Below are 16,886 nucleotides of genomic sequence, written 5' to 3' on the forward strand. Positions count from 1 at the left end.
AGCCGCTCATTCCATGTGTCCAGTTGGAAAGCTTTCTGAAGGAACAAGATGCCTGACAGAGCGCCGACGATAATCTTCCACTGTCTGATCGAAAGCTGCAACAGGAGCTGCTCATTACATCTATGATGAACGTGTCGGTCTTTACGATCAGTGGTGGAGATTCACATCATCCTTCTTTCGAGCTGTCTGTCACAAGGAGTCTGGAAAATCTATTGAGCAGGTACCCGCTGATGTAAATGTCCAGTTTGCAATCTGCCCGAGGAGTGAGCAGACTGACTCTGGTCAACATTTTGGAAAGATTTGATTTTTGTGCTGAATGGTTGTTCTGAGATTGTGATGAGTTTATTTCTGTGAAGTTGTTCTGATGGGAAAGTGGGGAATGATTGGAGTTGCCTTTAACAGAATGAAGCTCGGGCCGGCAGTTCACTTTTCAGAGAACATTGAAAAACCCGTTCCTACTTTTTCAAACTTTATGGAAAGGAAGACCCGCCGGGATTCGAACACACAACCTTTGAATCTCTTATCAGACAATAATTCGAAGTTCAACATGCCAGCCGTTGCACCATAGAACCACACCTCCAGCATTTATTTCCCATCCCATTTCCCATATGGGAATTTCTGACGTTTTTGAACAAACAGTTCAAAAGTTCAGCAGTTGGACAGTGACGACATTTCAAAATACTTTATTGTCAGTAAAATGGTTTGGGAGGTCCTGTGGTTGTGAAAAGAGCTGCAGAAATTCCAGTCGAACTCGTGGAAGATTGTATGTCAGAGTGTGTGGGGAAGTTGGTGGAATGGGAGAACATGTGGTAGTTGAAGAATGAAGTGATTCATTTTGGTGGGAACAACAGAGAAACAAAGATGAAAATGGAATTCAAAACAGGTTGTGTGGAGAGTGTATATCCATTACCAAGTGTGTCACGGTGTTCGACTGGTCTAAGGCGCTGTAATCAGGTCGCAGTTTTCTCTGGAGGCGTGCATTCAAATCCCTTTCCTGAGATTGTCTGTTTTTACCCTTGACTAGACACCATCCAACCTATGAACTCTTTCACTTGGATGCCCAAGGGCAGCAGATACTGTGAAACAATGGCCATCTGCAAGTTCTACTTCAAGCCCACCCTGACCAGGAAATATCTCCCGTTTCTGTGGCTGGCTCGCAGTCCTGGAATTCCTTCCCGAACAGCAAACTGTATGTCCATACATTACATGGACTGCACTGGCTGAAGAGTGAGACGACCACCAAATTATTGGTTACATTCCAAATTAATTGCCTTTACATCAAACGATTGTATCTTTCAGTCTTTCCGCGGTGTTTTATTTGCAATGTGTGGAAAGATGTTGGATATGGCGTTGAAGTGTTTCACATCAGTTCATTCATAACAACCCCTGAGCTGCTGTGTTGGAAATGGAATTTACTGACAGAAACTACATTTCCAACATTTCACATCTGGCTGCGGAGTCAGGACCTGTGTGAAAGCCAACCTTCTTTCAGGTTTTTGAAGGGTGTTAACAGCTGGTTTGGTAAAACATTTCCTGATGAGGTGGCTGAGTGGTTAAGGCAATGGACGACTGGTCCATTGTGCTCTGCACGAGTCTCTTTGAATCTCATCCTTGTCAGTGACACGTTCCCTTATTCAGGGCGAATCAATGATTTGTTTTGGAATTCACGAATGAAATTTCGAGTCAGATTTGTGTGGTGAAGAGTCCAGCACTATTCCATGTTTTCATATTCCTAACCGCAGGAGAAATTCGAGCTGATGATCGATTCAAAACAGGACACCAGCTTTGGGCCGGAGTTGGCCACCATGAAAACATGTGGTTTCAGAAGCTTCAAAGCAGACGCCAGCTTTTTTTGCGGCCCTCGTGGCAGATTCTATTTTTCCAGAATCGGCAGTTCAGCCAATAAATGAAGAAAAAATGATTTCATAAAACCAGAAGACTTGGGAACAGATGACCGTCCAGCCCGCCGTATCTGCTCCACCTTCGTGAGATCATGATAGATCCGATATGATCAAAATATCTGTCTACCTCAGCTTTAAGCATCCTTACTGACGCAGCCTCTACAGCTTCCTGTGGTAAAAATTCAACAGGTTCGCAAATGTCTGAGAGAAGAAATTGCTAAATGCCTATTTTTTAACTGGGCAGCGCCTTTATGTGAGATTATGCCATCTGGTCCTCGACTCTTCCATAAGGAGAAGCAAACTCTCTGCATCTACCCTGGCAAACACCCTATCCCTCTCTTGTCCCTCCTACAGCCTCAATACACCGTCTGACAGTTTGCCTCTCCTATATCCTCACTCTGTTGGAATGCCATAGCAATCTTTCCTTGTTCTCTCTCTGCATCTGATAACTACTGAACTCTATCCTCCCCACCTGAAGTCTACAGGCTCTCACACTGAAGCTTGGTGTCACTCAGTTCCTAATTTATCATTTATATCCCGTTCTCTGCTCTTTATTCCCTGTCTGTTTCCGTTGAACTCGGTGGGTTTTGACCATTTGATTTGAATGATTTATTATTGTCTCATGTATTGAGATACAGTGAAAAGTATTGTTTCTTGCACGCTATACAGATAAAGTATACCATTCATAGAGTACATAGGGGAGAAGGAAAGGGGAGGGTGTAGAATATAGTGTTACAGTCATAGCTAGGGTACAGGGAAAGATCAAGCTAATAAACGGTATGCCCACTCAAAAGCCCGATGGCAACCGAGGAAACGCTATTCTTGAGCCCAGGGAGAGGTCTGCCATAATCTGCCGCAATGGAACAGCAGGCTCGAAGAATCAGAAGTTGGCAAATTCAACTCTAAATCCCATGTTGCTGTAAAGTCAGCTGGTAAGTTTAGTTAGTACCTTTTTCCTAAATGTAAAACGTGGAAGATTGTGTGTCGGTGTGTGTGGTGATGCTGGCTGCTTTGCTGAGGAATTGTGGATGGAATTAATGGATGGGAGGCTATTTTACGTGATGCACTGGCCTCCGTTCGCAACCCTTCGTTGTTTTTTGTGATCTTTGTCAGAGCAGAAGCCATAGCAAGCTGAGATACATCCAGAAAGGGTGTTTTCTATGGTGCATAGGAAAAAACTGGTGAGAATCGTACCGGACATGCCAAATTTCCGAAGAATCCTGATAAAGTAGAGGTGTTGGTGGGCTTTCTGAGCAATAGCATCAGCATGGAGTGAGCAGGACAGGTTGTTGCTGACCTGAACACCGAGAAATTTGAAGCACTCGACCATTTCCACTTCATCACAGTTGATGTAGACGGAGGCATGTCCTCCACTCTGCTTGCTGAAGTGGATGACTATCTCCTCCGTTTTACTATCCATTTCACATTTTAGATTTCACTCCAAATACCGTTAACCCATTCACTCTGTGCTCACTGACAAACACCGACTCGTGGTTAAGCAATGACTGCATTTTAAAATTCTTACCCGTGTTTCCAAGTCCCTCAATTGCCTCAGTTCTTTCACCCTTTTTCTCATTTCCAGCCCAACACCCCACTGAGATATCTGAACTCCTCCAGTTTTGGCCTCCTGAGCATCCCTGATTCGATTCACTCCACCAGTGATGGCCGTGCTTCCAGTTCTCTGGGACTCAGCTCCAGAATTCATTCTCTAAACCTCACTGCCTCGATCATGCTTTCCTCCTCTTCCATTTCTATCGCGTTTCGTCCATTTATTTCCTCTCTTCTTTCCCTCAAGTTCTACTTCACCCACGCTCTGACTTTCACCAATCCTGTTGTTGCTTTTACAGCCATAAGAGAATTATGGTTGTCCAACGGTAATTCTCATAACGGTTCCGCTTTAAGAATTATTTACCCGCCTCCAGCTGTCTGATTTCTCAGAGGGTTCAGCCGCAGATCGCAACATGCGGTACGACGCAATGACGCTGATTTGGGAGAGACGCTGCTGGAGCCGAACAACAGCACCGCAATCCGATTGGTATGAGTGTTACAACGGCGTTCTTCAATTGGCTCAAATCGATGTCAATCGTATAGTGGGCGGGTGTTGAGCGGAGCAGATCGCTCTGCTCCTGGCCGTTATGAAGCGTCATTTCCATTGTTCGCGCACATTTCAGACAGACTGAGCTCACCGATTGGGTGATCAGGATCAATCAGCGCACAGCGTTTACTGGATGACAAGAATGTCTCAATTTCTGATTGGTTTCGTTCGCTGTCGGTGACAGGTCGGCTTCTGTGATTGGACAGAGGACGGGGATTACCCTGGGCCCTTCAGACACCTGGCGACAATGGCTGGATCCTGAGTCAGCAGTGGAACTCCAGATGCGCGAAGGGTTTTGGCAGCGGAGATTCCGTTCCGCCTGGCTGCAACTCCGCAGCTGAGTGCTTCCAATGGCAGCTTCCTATGTAAACATGTCACGCTGCAGTTGCCCAGTCTAGGCAGTGGCGGCGCTGCAAACCCCGTGGAGTCAGACCAATCAGCACAGAGACTGGGATCTTCCTGTGCTCTGTGTGTGGGTCTCAGTGCCACACCGGGTTAGAGCATTTCACATTGCAGAGGCCAAGGAAAGAAAGTGGGATATTCCTGTCCTGTGCTTTGGGGATGATGCTTGGTTTCTCTGAATGGATCTCTCTCACTGTTTGGTTCTAATTACAGACTCTCTCTCTCTCTGACAGTCAGTCTGGGTGTTCCTGACTGGGCAGAATGGCCTGATCTCACCCGAGATGATGATGATTCAGGACTGCACCCTTCTCTACACTCGCTCACTGAGGCCCAGCCGCTCCTTCCTCATTCGTTTCCTCAGGTTGTCAGGTACATTAACATCTTCATCTGCTGTGAACAGTGACCTGACAGTGGAAATATATTGGAGCATGATGGTGCAGCCAACCATGTCAAAGGTGTGGACAGGTGGAGAGGGATGACGCGGGTTGTCCAGCTGGGGAAGACTGCACTCGCCTCGTCCTATTCTTATCTTTCTCGTCAGAGGCACACTATCACCAGCAATGGTTTCTCTTCTCCCTCCTGTGTTGTTACCTTCCGAATCACCCTAGGATCTATCCTTGGCTCCCTCTTTTTTCTACACCTTACCCCTCAGTGGCATTATCTGAAGAACAGGGCTCGTTTTCACATGTATGCTGACAACACCCAGTTCATGCTCACCATCACCACTCAGAACCAATCCCTCTTAATAAATAATTCGACTGCTTATCCGATATCCTGTACCAGATAAGCGGAGAATTCCCCAAATAATATCTGGAAGACCAAAGCTCCCACCACAAATTCCATTCCCAGTTAATGATTCCATCACTCTCCCTGGTCCCTGGCACATCATTCCACCCGGAAATTAGATTCGGACCACATATCTGTTTCTCTACCAAGATCACCTATTTCCAGCTGTGTCACTTCACACGTTGTTGATAATGCCTGAACTCACCTGTACCTGAAACCCTCATCCATGCTTTTGTTACCTCTGGACTTGCTGATTCAAATACACTCCTCCTGCCCAGCAGATTTCCTTCCCTAAAGGGCATTAGTAAACCACATGGCGTTTTATGACAAATCGAGAATTAGTTGCAGATTTGTCTTGAATTAAAATTTCACCATCTGCCCTTTTGAACGCAAGTCCCCATTACCCAAGATCTCTGGATTACTTGTCCACGATGCCACTGCCTCTCCCAAGCAATGTCAGGAATGGGATTTGAACCCTCGCCTTTTCCATTGCCCTCATGAAAATATCGAGCAATTTCATGAAATGCGATTCACCTTTCGCAGGGGGAGGAAGTCGTTAAGAAGGCGTATGGTGTGCGGGCCTTTATCAATCGAGGGATTGAGTTCAGGAGTCCGGGCATAATGATGCAGCTATATAAGACCCTCGTCAGAATCCACTTGGAGTACTGTGCTCAATTCTCGTCGCCTCACTATAGGAAGGATGTGGAAAAGATTGAAAGGGTGCAGAGGAGATTTACAAGGATGTTGCCTGGATTGAGTGGCATGCCTTATGAGGATAGGCTGAGGGAGCTCGGTCTTTTCTCCTTGGAGAGACGAAGGATGAGAGGAGACCTAATAGAGGTGTATAAGATGTTGAGAGGCATAGATCGGGTGGACTCTCAGAGGATGTTTCCCAGGGTGGAAATGGCTGCTACGAGAGGACACAGGTTTAGGGTGCTGGGGGGTAGGTACAGGGGAGATGTTAGGGGTAAGTTTTTCACACGGAGGGTGGTGGGCGAGTGGAATCGGCTTTCGTCAGTGGTGGTGGAGGCAAACTCAATAGGGTCTTTTAAGAGACTCCTGGATGAGTACATGGATCTTAATAGGATGGAGGGTTATAGGTAGGTCGAGAAGGAAGGGATGTGTTCAGCACAACTTGTGGGCCGAAGCGCCTGTTTGTGCTGTAGCTTTTCTATGTTTCTATGTTTCTATGTAATTACGTCGGGGTTTTCCGAAATTAATTCACATTAGCTCAAGTGAGTGTTAATTTTATCTCCAGTTATTATTTGGAGAATATTCCACATTGCTGATGTTGAACTGATTGGACTGATTCTAATAGCGTTTTCTGAAGTGGGTGTTTACCATTTGCAGTTCTTCAGTCCTCCGGCACCATTCATATAGCTAGCTGGGTGAGAAAACATTTACCCATTGCCTCTGCAATTTCCACCCTTATTTCCCTCAGTATCCATGGATCCGTCTCTTCCAGTAACAAGAACAAAGCAATTAAGAACAGACATTGACCACATGGCACATTGACTCTGTTCCACCATTCAATTCGATCATGAGTCATTCATTTATTTATTGCCAGAAAGTGAAAAATACAGTCACAGTATTAAGAACAAGAACAGCAACAACAACATCAGACAATGCATAGATAGAAATCACACCATGTTTCTGACAAGTGTTCTAAAAGTCACGACATTTTCAGCATTCACAAAAAATCCCGAAAAACGTTTGAAATATCAACAATTCTATGCGGGAAAAAAAACTGTGACTATTAACTGTGAATCAAATTTCTGTAGTTTAGATTGACGCACACACAAAATACATTATCTATGGATAATTAACTTTTCATGCTTGTGTAGTAAGATCATGTATTACAGAATCACAGATTACGACACTGTAGAAGAGGCCGATGCACGAAATGCCGTGGCCTGCACACCTAATCCCACTTGCCAGCACTCGGCCCATAGCATTGAATGTTATGGTGTGCCAAATACCCATCCAAGTACCTTCTAAAGGATATGAGGCACCCGTCCTCTACCACTTTCCCAGACAGCATATTCCTGACCGTCACCATCCTCTGAGTAAAATCGTTTTTCCTCAAATCTCCCCTAAACTTCGCACCACCCACTTTTAACTTTTGTCCCCTCGTAACTGACCCTTCAACTAAAGGGGGCGAGCTGCTTCTTATTCATCCTGTCCATGCCCCTCATAATCTTTATCACATCAATCAGGTCGCCCTCAGTCTTGTATGCACCAACGAAAACAAGCCAAGCCTGTCCAAGATGTCTTCATAAATTAAATGTTCCACCCAGGCAGCATCCTGGTAAATCTCCTGTGCACCCCCTGCAGTCCGTTCACGTCTTTCCTATGATGTGGCGACCAGAACTGCACACAGTATTCCAGCTGTGGCCTCACCAAAGCTCCATACAACTCCATCCTGACCCCACAATTTTTGCAATCTATACCCCGATTGATAAAGGCGAGTGTGCCATATGTCTTTTCCACAAGCCTGTTTATCTGCCTTTCCGCCTGCAGAGATCTATGGAAAACACGCGAAGGTCCGTTTGTTCTTCAGAACTTCTCAGTGTCAGACTTTTCATAGAATACTTCCATGTCAAATTAAAATGTGTCAATTTATAAACTTGAAGTGAACCATAAATCAGCCTACTCTAAAGATTGCAATCCAATAACTCTTAAATCCCTCATAACGTATTCCTGCTTGCCTTCCATTTTCCTGGTAACACATCTTTGCACTCTCTCCATGAGCTGTATTTTTCTTTGAAAGTGCGGATTCCAAAATGTGGGTGCAGGCTGGGCGTACCAACTGCTTGTCGAGTTTCTGATCTTCGGTTTCATCTCCATTTTATTCCTTGATTCTCTGAGAAACCAAAGTTTGTCTATTTCAGCCTTAACTGTCATACAATCCCGACCATGCAGATGGAGGCCATTTGGCCCATCGAGTCTGCACCGATTCTCTGACACAGCATCTCACCCAGAACCTATCCTGGTAACCCCATATATCTATCCTGCTAATACCGCAAACCAATATCGTTGGGACGCCAAGGGGCAATTTAGCATGGTCAATCCACCGAAATGCAAACAAGGGGAGGACGTGGGAACACCACACAATCAACGAAGGTGGAATTGAACCTGGGTCCCTGACACTTTGGCACAGTGTGTGTGTGGGATTTACGACTCGCTGATATAGTGAGAGTGTGGGATTTACTAACTCTCTGTTAGTGTGTGAAGGTGACGATGATTCTGTATCTTTCAGTCTCGGGCACTATGTTGCTGATGGAGTCATTCTGCCTCTGGTTGTGTTGGAGACTCATTGTGTGTTTGCAAGTTCCTGGGGGCTGAGAGTGAGTGCGGGATTCATTCTCTCCCTGGAATGGTATGCCAGTTTGGGATTAATGTTTTAACTGTCCTTCTCGGCCACTACATGAGGTGTCTGGGTTCAATATTTACCTATCAATCTCTGCAACTCTCTATGAGAATCATCCGCTCATTGTCAGTCTCTGGGGCAGTGCAAATTAGTGTGTGTTCTTTGGTTATCAGAGAACAAATAAAATTACAGCTTCGGAACAGGCCCTTCGGCCCTCCAAGCCTGCACCAACCATGCTGCCCATCTGAACTAAAACCCCCTTTCAGTCTGGGCCACCGAGTGTGTTCTCTGCACAATGTGATATTGGAATTCAGCATGTATCTGTCAGCGACTCGCAATGAATGGGAATGTGGGAATCATTTTCAAAATCAGGGGATCTTTGACACCAATTCTCCATCTGTTTCTCTTCAGCGTTGTTTGTGAGAGTAGGATTAATTCTATCAGTCGGTGGTGCTTTGTGTGAGATTGGGATCAATTGTTCGGACCCTGTATACAAACATATGTAGCCTCAAGCATGTGTAAGTGAATCACATTGTAAAGGATGAGAAACTTTAGTTATTGAGAAAAACTGGGGAAGTTGGGACCACTTTCCTTGCAGCAGACAAGATTGAGAGGAGATTTGATAACAGTATTCAGAATCACGAGGAGTCTGGACAGAGTCGACAGAGAAAAACTGTTCCCATTGCTGGAAGGATTGAGAAGCAGAGAGAACAGATTTAAGGGAATTGGGAAAAGAAGGAATGGATACATGATGGGAAACTTTTTCATTCAGCGAGTGATTATGATATGAGATGTGCGGCGAAACAGTTTGCGAGAGGTTGCTTCAACTCGAAGCATTCATGAAAGAATCGGATCATTGCCTGAAATGGAAGAATGTGCAGAGATGTGGGGAGAGTGGCACTAGGTGTGTTACTCGCCTGGACAGCCAGGAATTGACAGGCCAAAAATCCTCTTTCAGTGGTGTAAGAAGTGTGTCTCTCTGTGTTTGACTATGTTGATTACACATATCAGATTCTGGTGCTCTATGTGAATGTGAAATTCATTCTGTGTCTGCCAGGATCTGATGCTGGGTATGAGTATTGCATTATTTTATTATAGTTCAGTGATCCTCTCTGGGAATGTGGAAAACCTGTATGAAAATGTGGGTCCGGAACTCTCATTCTTGATTATGGAGTGTGTAGTTTGTGGGCACATTCATCAGTGTATGTGGATTTGTGATGATTTCTGACTCTGTCAGTGGTACCATATCTGTGTTTCAGATTGATTAGTGTCATTCAGGATGAGTTCAGTAACAGTCTGTATCTGTCAGTGTCTGGTAATGGACACGTGCTCGAGAATGGTTCTCCATCTGTCAGTTCTGCTACTCTATCAGTGTGGTATACATTACAGAACCTCAGGCTCTGGGACTGTTTAACAATCTGAGTTCATTCCATATTGAAATTTCAGGACAGAAACAAACCATTAATGTAGGTTTAAATGAAATGATTGAGAATTTGGCCTAGTATTAAATCACTTTCTATTTGAACACAATTGGGAAGGACCATGTATCTTTTCATCTCACAATCGTTGCAAAGTGTAAGAAAATGTTATTCAATTTTTATTAATCAAATTGATGCTTTCATCATTCACTCTGGTTGTAAGAACTTTATACATGAATGTTGAGCTTAGTTTTCACTGTTAGAATATAATATCTGCCATACACTGTATGAGGCATTAGGTTGGATATGTGATCTGTATCTCAGGCTATACTCATCAAATTTATATGTATTCTTATTTTAATAATCACATTTGTGTCTCGGGTTATATGATTATTCAGTCGTATTTGGTATTTAATTTAATTAAGACCATAAGACCATAAGACATAGGAGCGGAAGTAAGGCCATTCGGCCCATCGAGTCCACTCCACCATTCAATCATGGTTGATTTCAACTCCATTTACCTGCTCTCTCACCATAGCCCTTAATTCCTCGAGAAATCAAGAATTTATCAATTTCTGTCTTGAAGACGCTCAACGTCTCGGCCTCCACAGCCCTCTGTGGCAATGAATTCCACAGACCCACCACTCTCTGGCTGAAGAAATTTCTCCTCATCTCTGTTCTAAAGTGACTCCCTTTTATTCTCAGGCTGTGCCCCCGCGTCCTAGTCTCCCCTGTTAATGGAAACAACTTCCCTACGTCCATCCTATCTAAGCCGTTCATTATCTTGTAAGTTTCTATCAGATCTCCCCTCAACCTCCTAAACTCCAATGAATATAATCCCACGATCCTCAGACGTTCATCGTATGTCAGGCCTACCATTCCTGGGATCATCCGTGTGAATCTCCGCTGGACCCGCTCCAGTGCCAGTATGTCCTTCCTGAGGTTTGGGGCCCAAAATTGCTCACAGTACTCCAAATGGGGCCTAACCAGTGCTTTATAAAGCCTCAGAAGTACATCCCTGCTTTTGTATTCCAAGCCTCTTGAGATAAATGACAACATTACATTTGCTTTCTTAATTACGGACTCAACCTGCAAGTTTACCTTTAGAGAATCCTGGACTAGGACTCCCAAGCCCCTTTGCACTTTAGCATTATGAATTTTGTCACCGTTTAGAAAATAGTCCATGCCTCTATTCTTTTTTCCAAAGTGTACGACCTCGCACTTGCCCACGTTGAATTTCATCAGCCACTTCTTGGACCACTCTCCTAAACTGTCTAAATCTTTCTGCAGCCTCCCCACCTCCTCAATACTACCTGCCCCTCCACCTATCTTTGTATCATCGGCAAACTTGGCCAGAATGCCCCCAGTCCCGTCATCTAGATCGTTAATATATAAAGAGAACAGCTGTGGCCCCAACACTGAACCCTGCGGGACACCACTTGTCACCGGTTGCCAATTCTGCAACATTGTCGGACTGACAACCTGATCGTGGGTGAAAATTTGGACTGAGATCTATGTATCTACCTGTCAGTGGTACTGAGTTGGAGTGACATGGAAACAATGTCTGTCTCTCCAGCTCTGACTGATTGTGGGATTGCAAATGAATCTCAGGAAACACATGCAGTCCATGCTGGCTCTCCATGCAACAATCCAGTCAGTCCCATTTCCCTGCACTATCCCCATAGCCCTGTAAGTTTACTTTCCTCAAATGTCAATCGCAATTCCTCTTTGAAATTATTCAACGTCTCTCTTTCTACCCTCAGGGGTACCAACTTCCAGGTTGTTACTCACTGCATGAAAAGTACTTCCACACGTGCCCTCTCTGTGTCTTCCCAAATCCTTCAACTTGTGCCCCCTCGTCTTTGTACTGTCAGCGAATGGGAACAGCGTTTCTTTGTCTCCCTGATCCACACCTGCCATAATCCTGTCCACCTCTATCAGATCTCCCCGTCAATCTGCGGTGCTCCAAAAAGGTCAACCCCAGCTTCTCCAATCCAACCTTGTGGCTAAAACGCCTCATTCTGAAACCATTCTGGTAAATCTCCTCTGCACCCGCTGAATGATCCTCACACGTTTCCTCAAGGGTGCTGAGCAGAACTGGACTCAATACTCCAGCTGTGGTCCATTCAGAGCTTTCTAAAGGCTCTGCGAAACTTACAAGATTCTGTACTCAATGTCTCTGTCCTCATGGGGAGAGTCACTTGTGTGGATGAGGAGGGTTTGAATTAAACTGGCAGGGGGATGGGCAACAATATATAGAATTAGAAAGGAGGAATATCCAGAGAAGGAAATAGGACCATATAAGATAGGAGTGGATGAAGATGGAATCTAAGAGGAAAACAATGACAGGTTTAGAAAGCATCCGTGTCATCACACAAAGGGTGGTGAATACGGTTGAACATAGAACATAGAACAGTACAGCTGTTCGGCCCACGATGTTGTGCCGAGCTTTATCTGAAACCAAGATCAAGCTATCCCACTCCCTATCATCCTGGTGTGCTCCATGTGCCTATCCAATAACCGCTTAAATGTTTCTAAAGTGTCTGACTCCACTATCACTGCAGGCAGTCCATTCCACACCCCAACCACTCTCTGCGTAAAGAACCTACCTCTGATATCCGTCCTGTATCTCCCACCACGAACCCTATAGTTATGCCCCCTTGTAATAGCTCCATCCACCCGAGGAAATAGTCTTTGAACGTTCACTCTATCTATCCCCCTCATCATTCTATACACCTCTATCAAGTCTCCCCTCAGCCTCCTCCGCTCCAGAGAGAACAGCCCCAGCTCCCTCAACCTTTCCTCATATGACCTACCCTCCAAACCAGGCAGCATCCTGGTAAATCTCCTCTGCACTCTTTCCAGCGCTTCCACATCCTTCTTATAGTGAGGTGACCAGAACTGCACACAATATTCCAAATGTGGTCTCACCAAGGTCCTGTACAGTTGCAGCATAACCCCACGGCTCTTAAACTCCAACCCCCTGTTAATAAAAGCTTACACACTATAGGCCTTCTTCACAGCTCTATCCACTTGACTGGCAACCTTTAGAGATCTGTGGATATGGACCCCAAGATCTCTCTGTTCCTCCACAGTCTTCAGAACCCTACCTTTGACCCTGTAATCCACATTTAAATTAGTCCTACCAAAATGAATCACCTCACATTTATCAGGGTTAAACTCCATTTGCCATTTTTCAGCCCAGCTTTGCATCCTATCTATGTCTCTTTGCAGCCTACAACAGCCCTCCACCTCATCCACTACTCCACCAATCTTGGTGTCATCAGCAAATTTACTGATCCACCCTTCAGCCCCCTCCTCTAAGTCATTAATAAAAATCACAAAGAGCAGAGGACCAAGCACTGATCCCTGCGGCACACCGCCAGCAACCTGCCTCCAATCCGAAAATTTTCCATCGACCACCACCCTCTGTCTTCGGTCAGACAGCCAGTTACCTATCCAATCGGTCAACTTTCCCTCTATCCCACACCTCCTCACTTTCATCATAAGCCGACCATGGGGGACCTTATCAAACGCCTTACTAAAATCCATGTATATGACATCAACTGCCCTACCTTCATCAACACACTTAGTGACCTCCTCAAAAAATTCCATCAAATTTGTGAGGCACGACTTGCCCTTCACGAATCCGTGCTGACTATCTCGGATTAATCCGCATCTTTCTAAATGTTCGTAAATCCCATCCCTAACGACCCTTTCCATCAATTTACCAACCACCGAAGTAAGACTAACCGGTCTATAATTACCAGGGTCATTTCTATTCCCTTTCTTAAACAGAGGAACAACATTCGCCATTCTCCAGTCCTCTGGCACCATCCCCGTGGACAGCGAGGACCCAAAGATCAACGCCAAAGGCTCTGCAATCTCATCCCTTGCCTCCCACAGAATCCTGTTGGTGAGTTAGAAGCACAAAAATCCTGACAGGAATACATGAGAATGGCAATGATGAAAATGCGGTTCAGAAATGGAGAACACCGGGCAATTACTATTCAATACAATGTGAACAGGAATGATAGAGAAGGAAAAAAGAGAGGTGTGGTGAGAAAGAGATAGAGGAGCAAATCTGTATGCAGATCATGGATGACAGAAACAAAATTAATTACATTCTCTCACAGACTGACGTGGAGTTGCCGGCGTTGGACTGGGATAGGCACATTAAGTAGTCTCACAACACCAGGTTAAAGTCCAACAGGTTTATTTGGTAGCACGAGCTATCTGATGAAGGCGCTCCGAATGCTCGTGCGACCGAATAAACCTGTTGGACTATAACCTGGTTTTGTGAGACTGCTTACTGTGTTCACAGACTGACAGGAAGGTTGACCATATGAACGAAGTGTCAGTGGGTGGTCATTTGGGTAACAGTGATCATTGTATCACAAGCTTGACATGAGCACGAAACAATCTAAAGAAACAATCTGTATTGGAAGAGGACTAACTTCAATGGGAGGAGCTGGGATTGAGCCAGAGTCAAATGGACCCAAAGTCTGGCAGGAAAAACTGTTACAGAACAATGGGTGATCTTTCAGGACGAAATGTTTCAGGCACAGATTCGGTACATTTCAATAAGGGTGAAAGGGAGGGGAACCAAAGCCAGGGCTCCTTGTATGATGAGGAAGATAGAAAATATCATTAACAATGGGCTAAAAGTGGTCACGAAAAAGCATTGGCCAACAGGATTAAGGAAAATCCCAAAGTTTTTTACTCATATGTAAAAAGCAAGACGGGAGCCAGGGAGAGGGTTGGCTCACTCAAGGACAAGGGAGGGAATCTCTGCGTGGAGGTAGAGGAAATGGGTGAGGGATTAAATGAATACTTTGCATTAGTTTCCACCAAAGAGAAGGACTAGGTTGATGATGAGTCTGAGAAAGGACGTGCAGATCGTATCGGTCATGTTGAGGTCAAAAAGGAGGAAGTATTGGTATTGTTGAGAAACATTAAGGTAGAAAAAGTGGGCCTGATGGGAGATACTCCAGAATATTGAGAGAGACAAGGGAGGGAATTTTTGGAGCCTTGAGAGAAATCTTTGTATCCGCACTGGCTACAGGGGAGGTCCCAGATCATTGGAGATTCGCCAATGTTGTTCCTTTGTTTAAGAAGGGTCGCAAGTATAATCCAGGTAATTACAGAGCGGTGAGCCCTACATCAGTGGTAGGGAAATTATTGGAGAGGATTCTTCGAGATTGGATATATTCCCACATGGAAATGAGTGGCCGTATTAGTGAGAGGCAACATGGTTTTGTAAAGGCAGGCCGTGTCACACGACCTTCATCGAGTTTTTCGAAGAAGTGACGAAGATGACTGATGAGGGTAGGGCAGTGGATGTTGTCGACATGGACTTCAGTAAGGCCTTTGACAAGGTTCCTCACGGCAGACTGTTGCAGAAGGTGAAGTCGCATGGGATCAGGGGTGAGCTGGGAAGGTGCATACAAAACTGGCTCATTCAAAGAAGACAGAGGATAGCAGTGGAAGGGTAAGTTTCTGAATGGAGAGCTGTGACAAGTGGCGATCCTCAGGGATCAGTGCTGGGACCTTTGCTGCTGCAATATTATATAAATGATTTGGAGGAAAATGTAACTGGTTTGATTCGTAAGTTTGTGGACGACACAGAGGTTGGTGGATTTGTGGATATTGATGAGGACCATCAGAGGATACATCAGGACATAGATCAGTTGGAGACTTGGACAGAGAGATGGCAGATGGAGTTTCATCCGGACAAATGTGAGGTGATGCATTTTGGAAGGTCTAATACAGATAGGAAATATACAGTAAATGGCAGAACCCTTAAGAGTATTGATAGGCAAAGGGATCTGGGTGCACAGGTACACAGGTCACTGAAAGTGGCAATGCATGTGGAGAAGGTAGTCAAGAAGGCATACGGCATGCTTAATTCATCGGCCAGGGCATTGAGTTTAAAAATTGGCAAGTCATGTGGCAGCTTTATAGAACCTTAGTTAGGCCTCACTTGGAATACAGTGTTCATTTCTGGTGTCCACACTACCAGAAGGATGTGGCGGCTTTTGAGAGGGTACAGAAAATATTCAGCAGGATGTTGCCTTGTATGGAGGGTATTAGCTATGAGGAGAGATTGGAGAAACTTGATTTGTTTTCACTGGAACGACGGAGTTTGAGGAGCGACCTGCTACAAGTCTACAAGATTATGAGAGGCATCGACAGAGTGGATAGTCAGAAGCTTTTTCCAAGGGTGGAAGAATCAATTACAAGGGGGCACAGGTTTAAGGTGTGACGGGCAAGGTTTAAAGGAGATGTACGAGGCAGATTTTGTACACAAAGTGTGGTGGGTGCCCGGAACCCGTTGCCACGGGAGGTAGTGCAAGTGGATGCGACAGTGACTTTTCAGGGGCGTCTTGACAAATACATGATTCGGATGGGAATAGAGGGATATGGTCCCCGGAATGGTAGGGGGTATTAGTTAAGTCGGGCAGCATGGTCGGTGCAGACTTGGATGGCCGAAGGGCCTGTTCTTGTGCTGTAATTTTCTTTGTTCTTTGTTCACCCAGAGAAAATCCACGCAAATACGGGAGAACGTGGAGACTCCACACAGACAGTGACACAAACCCCGGTCCCCAGTGCTATGAGGCAGCAGCAACTTCCTATTCACTCTGTGCATAGTCTAAAAATCGTACACACCTCAATCAGGTCTCCTCTCAGCTTTTACTGCTTGACATAAAACAACCTGACACAATCCAGTACCTCTTCATAGCTCAAATTCTCCATCCCAGGAAACGATCTAGTAAATGGCCATTGCACCCTCTCCAGTGCAATCAAATCCTTACTGTAGTGGTTCGTGGTGATGTGGCGTCACCGAAAATTTGTCCAGCTCGATGTGAACCTTCCTGCTCTTACAGTCATTCATTAATACTCCATCCATCACG

The sequence above is a fragment of the Mustelus asterias genome, unplaced genomic scaffold (assembly GCF_964213995.1).
Source record: "Mustelus asterias unplaced genomic scaffold, sMusAst1.hap1.1 HAP1_SCAFFOLD_1027, whole genome shotgun sequence".
In the NCBI taxonomy this organism is placed as follows: Eukaryota; Metazoa; Chordata; class Chondrichthyes; order Carcharhiniformes; family Triakidae; genus Mustelus; species Mustelus asterias.